A 10,110-nucleotide genomic window follows, 5' to 3' on the forward strand; every position below is an offset into this window, starting at 1 on the left:
GTATTTTACATTTCTGTTTTGCTCAATTAAAACGATTACAACTTTTATTAAAGTGCTTGTTTTGTAATATACCGTACACATTTTGGATGTCTCATATTGTATAGCAACATTCAATTATATAAACGCACTTATATTGTTCACCCTGCTCTTGATTGGTGGTTCTTAAAGTTTTTAGCATGTGGTCACCCATTGTGTATACATCAGCTTTGTGACCTCCCACATCATTTTTGACATAAAACAATCTTAAACTTAAAGAATAATCATGAAACTAATTTTAATGAAACAAAACATATTTTTATCTCTTGTTTAAACGTCTTATTTTTCTTAAGTTGCAGAATTTGTTAAAAATGAATATAAGTCATAAAAGTGGGGGTCCCTTGGCACCATTTGGTGGCCCCCAGTTTGAAAACCACTGCTCTATATCATAGCAATCAACTAACCAAAATTAACCTTCATAAGAACCGTTCAGCCACATTAAGAAATCGAAATGCAATGCAAGAAAAACTGAGAGCAGGGACAAAAAAATCTATGTGAGGGAGTCAAAGGAGATGGATCAAAGCCATGCAGAAATTACTAATGCAGGAATGCAGTAACAGTCCTAGCGGGCACACCGTAATCTTTCCGCCCAGACATCCTACGAGATCTTATACTTTTCCTTCAGCATTCATATGCATTTCTTACTTTCCATATGTTGATGACCTTCAAATGTGCAAAACAGACATGATGCAGCATTGCACCCGTGTCCTCAGCTACAGGTGAATTCAGGGCTCATTTGCATTTTTCATTTATTTAAAACGTCCCTTAGCTGTTGAAACACTACTGTTCTTGGAACTGGTACAATTTCACAAAGCAATACTAACAATAAGTAAACAAGAATATGAACTCCAAGTTATAGCGGTGCATTTAAGGGCCTTTTCACTATTGGCAGAAAATGAAATCTGTTGGGTCCAATATGATCAAGGTTTGTTCAGGGCATTGACATGGTGCTACGCCTCTCATTCTCTTGAGTGCACCGCTAGCGGACTGTTTTATACTTTCATTTATTTTATTGAATTTGATATTAACCCTAAAACTAGACCTCACGCTTCAATAGAGAAGAGCTCCATGCATGAAACTACTGAACTGTACCAGCATTGTTTGCATCTCCCATTTGTGTGATTTAATTATTACTTGTGATTAAAAATCTCACAATGGCTTTGAATAGATGCTGATATGCGAGACTTCATTAAAGTTGTGCGTCCATGCGTTTTTGAGACCAAAGGACAGAATACGAATCACCTTGAAAGCATCTTTGAGCATCACCGGATGAGAGTTGAATTAATGAGATGCTACAGTAACATCTTCAGCTGAAGTGGAGGGGCGGAGTCGAGTTTAGCTTTGATAAGATGTCATTCTCTCTTTTGAACAGCTAAATGGGTTTTAATGATATGCTTTGAGCAGTCTATGCAGATATATCAAAGTTTAACGAATGATTAATCACAGACCACCATATTTGAATAAAATTATGATTTTATATACAAGCCTGAATCGTTTTTTATGGATAAGGATTAGTAGCTGTCCTCATTTACAGTACACTATTGTTAATACCACGATTCAGGCACGTTAAAGATAATATGAAACATTATGTGTTTGCATCTCTGATTTGCTCAATACATACACCTAAATAACTTTACGGCAGTCTGTCAGTGTTGTGATTCTGTCTAAATAATCGAATCACAGAAATGATGAGGTGTTTATTGCACCTGCTGCTTAACATCAGGGGTCCTCAACCAGCAGGTCTGTTTTAATAGACAGCAGTGATGAAAATTATAAATAATAAAAAGCAATTAGTCAGAATCATGTATGGTTATAAAATCAAAATAAATAGGTTTCGAATTTCCAAAAATAACATGTCGTCACAAAATGTTTGTGGTACACAGTGTTGAGGGTAACGCATTACAAGTAACGTGCATTACATAATAATATTACTTTTCTGAAGTAACGAGTAAAGTAACCAACCTGATCTCTCGAATTTCCGTGGCATAGTCACGGAATTTTGTGCTCATTTTTCCGTGGCATTCTCACGGATCTCCGCATTTTTCCGTGGCCCTGCTACGGACTGTCTTTTTCCGTGGCATTCTCACGGATTGGTTACTCAACTGTTTTGTCCTATTTTCTTACCATTTTCGCTTTGGTTTAGGGTTAGATTTAAATAAAATGACATCCCTACCCAAACCCAACTCTAACCCCAACGCCAGGCAACAATTGTTTAAAGTTTAGAAAATATAAAAGAATAAATCAGAAAAAATAGTATAAACCAATATTTAAAGTGACATACTAACGCAAACACCAAATCTAACCCTAAACCGAAGCAAAAATGGTTTGAAAATAGGAAAAAGCAGTTGAGTAACCAATCCGTGAGAATGCCACGGAAAAAGACAGTCCGTAGCAGGGCCACGGAAAAATGCGGAGATCCGTTAGAATGCCACGGAAAAATGAGCACAAAATTCCGTGACTATCTCACGGAACTTTGTGAGATCATGTTGCAAGTAACCCATTACTTTTTAAATGGACACATTAATATTTGAGTTTTAAAAAAAGTAATGCAACACTGTAAGCCTGGATAAGTTGAGTTTACTTAAAAAAATGAAGGTAAGTCATTGCCCTAAAAAATTTAAGTAATGATTACTTAAAAACTTTAAGTGAAGTTTACTTAAACATATAAGTTGTTCTAACAACAATTTTAAGTTGAATAAACTTAATGTTTTAATTTCTTCCAATATTCCTGCACTCTTAACCCGGATAAGTTGACATTACTAGAAATTTGTAAGGAAACCCATTGCATATAAGTTTAGTTTTTATCACTTTATCACTTGATGTTATAAATGGTATTATAACACAAAATTAATGACTGAATTTAAGTCAGTCATTGAATAAACTTGATTCTCCACAGAAACACACACAAAACTGTGTTTTTGACAAACATTGTCAGTACTGTGGAGAGAAATACAATAAAATGTTCTGAACAGGTTTCATGTACAGAAACACTGATCACCTAAACGGTGACTTCACAAAATTATCATTTACAACAAAACCACATCAATAATATAAGAGCTTGAACCTATATGACATTTTATTAACAAATATTTGAGTAGCGCAAGTTTTTATTCTGTACAAAAGCAGAAAATAATCAAAATATTCAGGCGCAAAGGATTACGAGTATTCCTCACAACATGAACTAATCATTTTAAGTTCATTTTACTTGAATGTTTTAGTTTAATGGATTTTGTAAGCTTAAAAGTTAAATCAACTAAACTTTTTAAGCTTTGCATTCAAAACAGAAAATATTAAGTGATGTTTACTTGATTGTTTAAGTAAAGACAATATCTGGGTTAACATTGAAGTTACTTTTGTAGTTTAATTATTTCGATTAAAAAAAATATGTACTGAAATAAACTAAACGTAGTCACATAATGCACTCCATGAAAAGTAACTAAGTAACGCAATTAGTTACTTTTTTGGGGAGTAACTTAATATTGTAATGCATTACTTTTAAAAGTAACTTTCCCCCAACACTGCTGGTACAAGCATTCAAGTTTTGTGTGAAATTATCTTTATAAACTGTGAACAAAACTAAAGATTAGGGATGCACTGAAACTAAATTTCTGTGCCGATTATAATATACAGATACTGCCGATACCGATAAATACCGATAGTTTTCCTTTTTAATCCTAATTATTATGATGTAAAAGTGCATACAAATTGCAATTTTGCTGTCATTTTCACCCAATTCAAAATAATCACACAGTTTAGGTTTGATTTCCTCTATTGAGTCTAACTCTACCCTGATCATCGGCTGTTTTTAAACAATTGGCTGATGTCCGATAGTGAGAAAAAATGCTTTTATCTGCTGATACTGATTCAATGGTGCAAGTTGGTTTTCAAAGATATTTTCTTACTTGTCTACTAACCTATTCTAGTACCATGATGCATTGCCAACTTCCAACGTTATTCCAATTTTCAATGCCCGTTGGGCATCGTTTCAAATTTCGATTCCAAATTCGATTCCGCTTTTTGGATCCGATTCCTAATGATTCTTTGTTTCGATTCCAAATGGGTGAAAAGCAATAACAGTCAAGCCTTTATAGATCAAATATATTTATTTTGTGCCATTACAGCTGAACACTATAAAGGAGGCTACATAAAAACATATTTAGGCGCTACAAAACATAAACAAACATGGCTAGGCTAGCTTAAAACCAACCGCAAATGGTTTGTCATATTGTTGGTGACACCGATCTTGCAACATAATAGTTTGTCACAAAAATTACACTTAGCTTTGTCTTTTTCTGATTTTGTAATATGTAGCTACACTTTAGAGCTCCTTCCACCATGGTCCATTTGCGAACTGACTTTGGCCCTGTCCCAAATGGCGCACTTCATGTGGACTTTCAGTCTCGTGGCCTTAAATTGCGCATGCTCGCTTAGTCTACGAGACCGTAGGGTGTCCCATCAGTCATTTTTACACTTTGAAGTGTGCTCATCAGCGCCCCCTTTGAACCATTGATGCAGTCTTCGTGGAAGCCTGCACTGCAGCAGCCTTTGTGCACTTTACCAACCCAGAAGTCCTTGTGAAAGAGCAATCAGACCAATCAGACGACGGAAGAGAGTTCACAATGATGAGCAACTTACTATTTCTGGCGTGATGCTCGAGTCTGTCCCAAAAAAAACGACTCTGGTGTGCCCTCTTGGACTCGCGTCAAGGGTCCCTAAGGTCTGCACTATCAAAGTGTGGACTCTGAGGAGGTCAACTAGTCAGGAGTGTGCCATTTGGGACAGGGCCTAAGTTTTTGAGCGAACGGTCCTGCGCTCTGCGCACAGATGGCTATAGATGAGGTGACTCAGGTCTTGGCAGATGATGTAAAATTATCATGCGAAATTTAAACTTTTAACAAGGATCCAATTTCTTGGATCCGATTCCAGAATCGGAATCGAAATTCGATTCCCAACCCTATTCACAATTTTACATTTCCTTTGGTGTGTAAGTGTGTATTAGTACATGTTAACGATATGCAAAAGGTACAAAAGTAAAGATTGTTTCCAACGTAAATCTCTTTTCTTGGACTACAAGCACACGGATTGGGAGCTGCTCTTACGAATACGGTAAGGAGGGTCAGGGGTATTCAGGCCAATCACAACGTACAGGTTAGCTGACCAATCGGAGGAGACAGCAATTTTCAGAATGATGAGCTTTGTACAAAATCAACGCGTTTCAGGGAAGCAGGCTATAGAATAATGTACGGTATGTGGAAAATAACATGTTTTCTGAACTATAAACCATGCAAACACATTGTATTACATCACATACACAAAATAACGTTGTTCTTAGCAATGTGCTCTTTAAATCTGGGTCCTGATGCAAAGCCCACATGAATCTTTGTTGATGCAAAGTACTGCATTCATACGTTATCTGCTTGTATAATGTCTCAACTGAACGCTGTTGCCAATAATAATCAATATGAGGCAAATGAAACAAGCTAATCTCTCCGAAACATGAATCAATCAGCTGCATACCAAGTACTTTTTTTATGTTTTTAGAAAACATGTTTACATGTGGTCACTGTGATAAGCAGAAATGTAGCTGTGTTTTCTGCACAATAACACGTCAACCTGATTTTATTATGCAAGGCAAAATCCCAAAACTTGTTTACACATTTTTATGGCGGCAACACAACTAAGTTTATCAATTAACACTTTCTAGTAGATATAGCAAGCGATGTATATTTAAATACTTGTAAGTGAATTGTTTGGAACATATTACAAAAAGATTAAATTATATACAACATTAAAGCATGTTTTTTCAAATTTTGTATCTATTTTATTATACAAATAAGCACACCACTATCCTCCCATTATCATTTTTGTAAAAGCCAAATCAATCTCATTGTAATTACTTTACTGCTAATGTAACAATTAGTGATGCACCGATGTATCGGCCACCAATATTTATCGGCCGATTTTTAATGAATTTGAAACCATCTGCATATCGGCAATAGCACGAGAAAGGCCGATACCGATTGTTTATTATTTAACTGCATAAAGAAATCCATTATATGTAAAAAATGAGTTAATGTTGTTAATAAAATAAATGCTAAATTGCAAAAACCACCTTTGAAGGTTGTCATGCTGTCTTATTATATTTGTTTTAGCTTAATTTGTGCCTCTCTTATTATGTTGGTCAGTTGAATGTTAATTAGACCAAATCCATGTTCAGTAAAAATAATTTGATGCAGAAATAAACTAGCTAATAGACCAACTGTATAGTATTGTATACAATTGTTTAATATCGGTATCGGCATCGGTATCGGCCAGAAGTTGTGTGTTTAAATCGGAATTGGTATCGGCTCAAAAAAATCCTATCGGTGCATCCCTAACAATACATTAATGCAATTATAATCATAGCAGTATTTGTTCAATTTACTGAGAATAATGTGAATTGCAAATGCAAAAGTAAACATCATCACAATACAATCCATGCAATGATCCCCAAAATATGGTTCATTGTTATGCAAATTAAAATTTAATTTGAGTTTTATTTTGGGGTGAAACACTGCGAATACAGTAGGTTGCATCATTATATTCTGCAGCACCATTAATATTTTGTGTCGTCGTGCTTTTGCAGCATGCTTCTGTCGTGCACAGGTTCCAGACATCAAAGGTTACTCCCTAGTTTAATATTTCTGGAAGAGGTGACCTGCGGTCTCCTTTCAACATCAAACCACTGTAGCAGGTGGCAAACCTGAGCCAAACTGTTATCAAAGAAACGCACCAAATACAACAGCTGTCCACACTACGACTTTGACATGAACGTCCTGAATGCTACAACATACTTTTTACATGTTAACACATCCCATTACTTCTGATGGACACATACAACAGTCCAAAACAAACAGAAGCCTCTGTGGACCGTCCTCAAGGGAGCTCATTAGATATTTGCAGTCATCTACGTTTTTTTGCAATCAGCTCCTGAAGATCTGCTGCCTGCTGTGGGTTGTTGGCTGAGATATAGTGTGATCCTCTTATTTCTTAATTGCTTCAGTATAAAGGCCATAGCGATAAAATTGAAATTAAAATCAAAGAGGATAAATCTCTCACCACCCAATAAATGGCAGGTCACCGCAATAGAGCGTTATGGTTTGTTTACCCTCTATTTATTTTCAATGTGGTCATACTGAACTGCTATAATTCACATGGAAGACAGCTATGTGGCCATGACACCACACCACAATTGGAAATGAGGGTCAGGGGAACACACACACACACACACACACACACACACACACACACTTGGACCTTCACGCATGTGATTGAAACACGGGTGCTGTGAGGAAAAGGTCACGTCTGCACATTTCTCACCCGCATCGATTGAATTGATGTCCAACAGCTAAAGTGTCTTTGCTTTTACTCATTCATGTTGTTTCAGATGTTAAAGGAGTTCCTGCGGAAATGCATTAAATGAATGTTTAAACCTTATTCAGGTTAATATTTGATAAAAATCACACGTTTTTCTCATGAGTTATGACATGTCAGGGGAAAGCAGATACGTCAGAACTAATCCTGATCCCATACTGCAAAAAAAATCTATTTCTCTGGACAATATGTTTTAAATATATGCTAAATGCATTTTGTAGAAAGTAAAGCTTAATTAAATATATTTTGAATATGAATATATTTAGTTTTGTATATTTAACACTCTAAATATAATGGGTAAATATTGGACAGAACACGTGCTGGGTTAAAATTTGATGCAATGCTGGGTTATTTTAACCCAACTGCTGGGTTATTATACCCCATGGTTGCATAATAACAACCCAACATTGGGTCATTTTGACCCAGCATGTAAACATTTTTTAACCCAGCATGTGTTCTGTCCAATATTTATCCATTATGGGTCATAGAAGCTTTATTTGGGTCGGGATCTCCGCCACCCTTTAGCCCTATATTGGCTGGAATGGCACCTATCTTCTGTAGCCTTGCATTGGCTGCAGCGATGCCATCAAAACTGGCCAGATCCGCACCATCCATGGCATCAGGAATGGCTGGATCGGCATCTTTTTTCACTTTCTTCCCTTTTTTACTCAAAGGGTTGTGAAATAAGCGGCTCTTTGAAGCCTTTTGTTTCGGTTTCTTTAAGCCAACAATCTTTGATTGAGAATCTGCCATATCAACAACTTCCCTGGCATCAGGGATAGCTGGATCGGCCTAAATCTGTGAAATCGGCATCGACTCCACTTTGCCCCTCCGGAAGCATCCAAGGAAGCGTTGCTTCAATGTCTTGCGACTATCCGGGTGAATCTTTTTCGATTGGGGGCCGGCCAGAGCAGGAACATGCCAACAGGAATATCTGAAATAGCCTTGGGCTGTTGAGTTGGCACAACAGTCACTTTTTCAATTTTATGCAACAATCTCTTATCTTTGGGAAGAAACAATGAAGCCTAGAGGTTAAATGTAGCATAATACAACTGTAAACAGAAACAGACCTTATTAAAAAATGTTAACTTATTAAAGATATCAAGATTATATTGTTTACATTATTGATTTTATGTAGAAATTTCTCAAACTTGCTTCACTGATACTCTGAACTTTATTGAACTACATCTAAACACAGTTTAAGAATGATCTTCATTCACTGTTATATTTACCTTTAAGCTAAAGAAGACTGTACCATATACCATTAATCTATATAAAGCACTGTACCATACCACCAAAAACATGTTGAAGTCAGACTTTCTGTTAATGCTATTCATATTTATCACCACCAGGTGGCGACTGTAGATCAAACATGCAGTCACTGTTTCATTTCTCTGCAAAGGCTCAGTACAGATGATCACGTGGACCTGTGTGATGATAATAAGAGATTATTCTAAGACATATCACAATAATGATAACTTTAGTATAGGGATGAACATTCCCTACTGAATAACAGCTTTAAACAAGTTAGTTGTCTGGTTTTATCAGGGAGTATTCCAGAAAGCTGAATGAAATATACATTTCTGTTTTCTGATGAACACAAAAAATATATTTTGATAAATGATGGTAAGCACACATCTGATAGTAACCATTGACTTCCATAGTAGGAAAACAAATACAACGGAATTCAATGGGTACCGTCAACTGTGTGGTTATCAGCATTTATTGAAATATCTTCTTTTGTGTTCATCACAAAACAAAAATTTAAAGAGGTTTATAACAACACGAGGATGAGTAATGATGACAGAATTCACATTTTTGGGTGAACTTTCCCTTTAAAAGAGGACATATCATGAAAATTAGTTTTTTTCCATGTTTACGTTCTATAAATAGGTGCTTCTATCAACCTAGAAAATGTGAAAAAGATCAACCCAGTAACTTAGTTTTGATTAACCATTCTCTGCAAACATGTGAAAAAATAAGTCATTGAAATTTGCCCCCCCTAGTGATGTCAGAAGGGTATAATACTGCCCCTTAATCTGCACTATCCAACCACAGTGTGTTTTCATGTGATTTTAGCAAACGAGGCTTCATTACTTGATAACTGTTTCGAAAATCTGATGGTTCACCACTAGGGGGAGTTGATCACAAATGAGCAGTGTCTAATATGGTTTATGTGAACTCGGGTCAGTTTTATTATGCAAGTTCATAAAACATTTAACCTTCTGACTGATAACAGTCAGTTTTACTTAATAATTACATAATTAAGTTAAATAATTTATTTTTCTTAACAACATATTTTTAGAAAAACCTTTGCAATTATTGTGTAAAAAGCTTTACAATATTTTCACCAACAGGTGGCACCATATTAAGATGTTTCGAATGCTTCGAAAATCATTTTTCAAAGTGATTGGTTCAATTGATTTGAAACGTTTCTCCTCCTATACTGAAAAATCCAGCTAAAACCAACATAAGCTTGTAGTTGGTTCAAAGTGGCCATATCTGGTTTAAGATGATCCTCCCAGCCTGGCAAATCTGGTGGGTCAGCTGCTCTTCAAGCCAGACCAGCTAAGACCAGCTTAAAAAGTGACCAAAACACAACTAGACCAGCTTGATACACCAACAATTCCAGCTAAAACCAAGCTGGATTTTTCAGTAGGA

This window comes from Misgurnus anguillicaudatus, chromosome 12 (genome assembly GCF_027580225.2).
Source record: "Misgurnus anguillicaudatus chromosome 12, ASM2758022v2, whole genome shotgun sequence".
Classification (NCBI taxonomy): domain Eukaryota; kingdom Metazoa; phylum Chordata; class Actinopteri; order Cypriniformes; family Cobitidae; genus Misgurnus; species Misgurnus anguillicaudatus.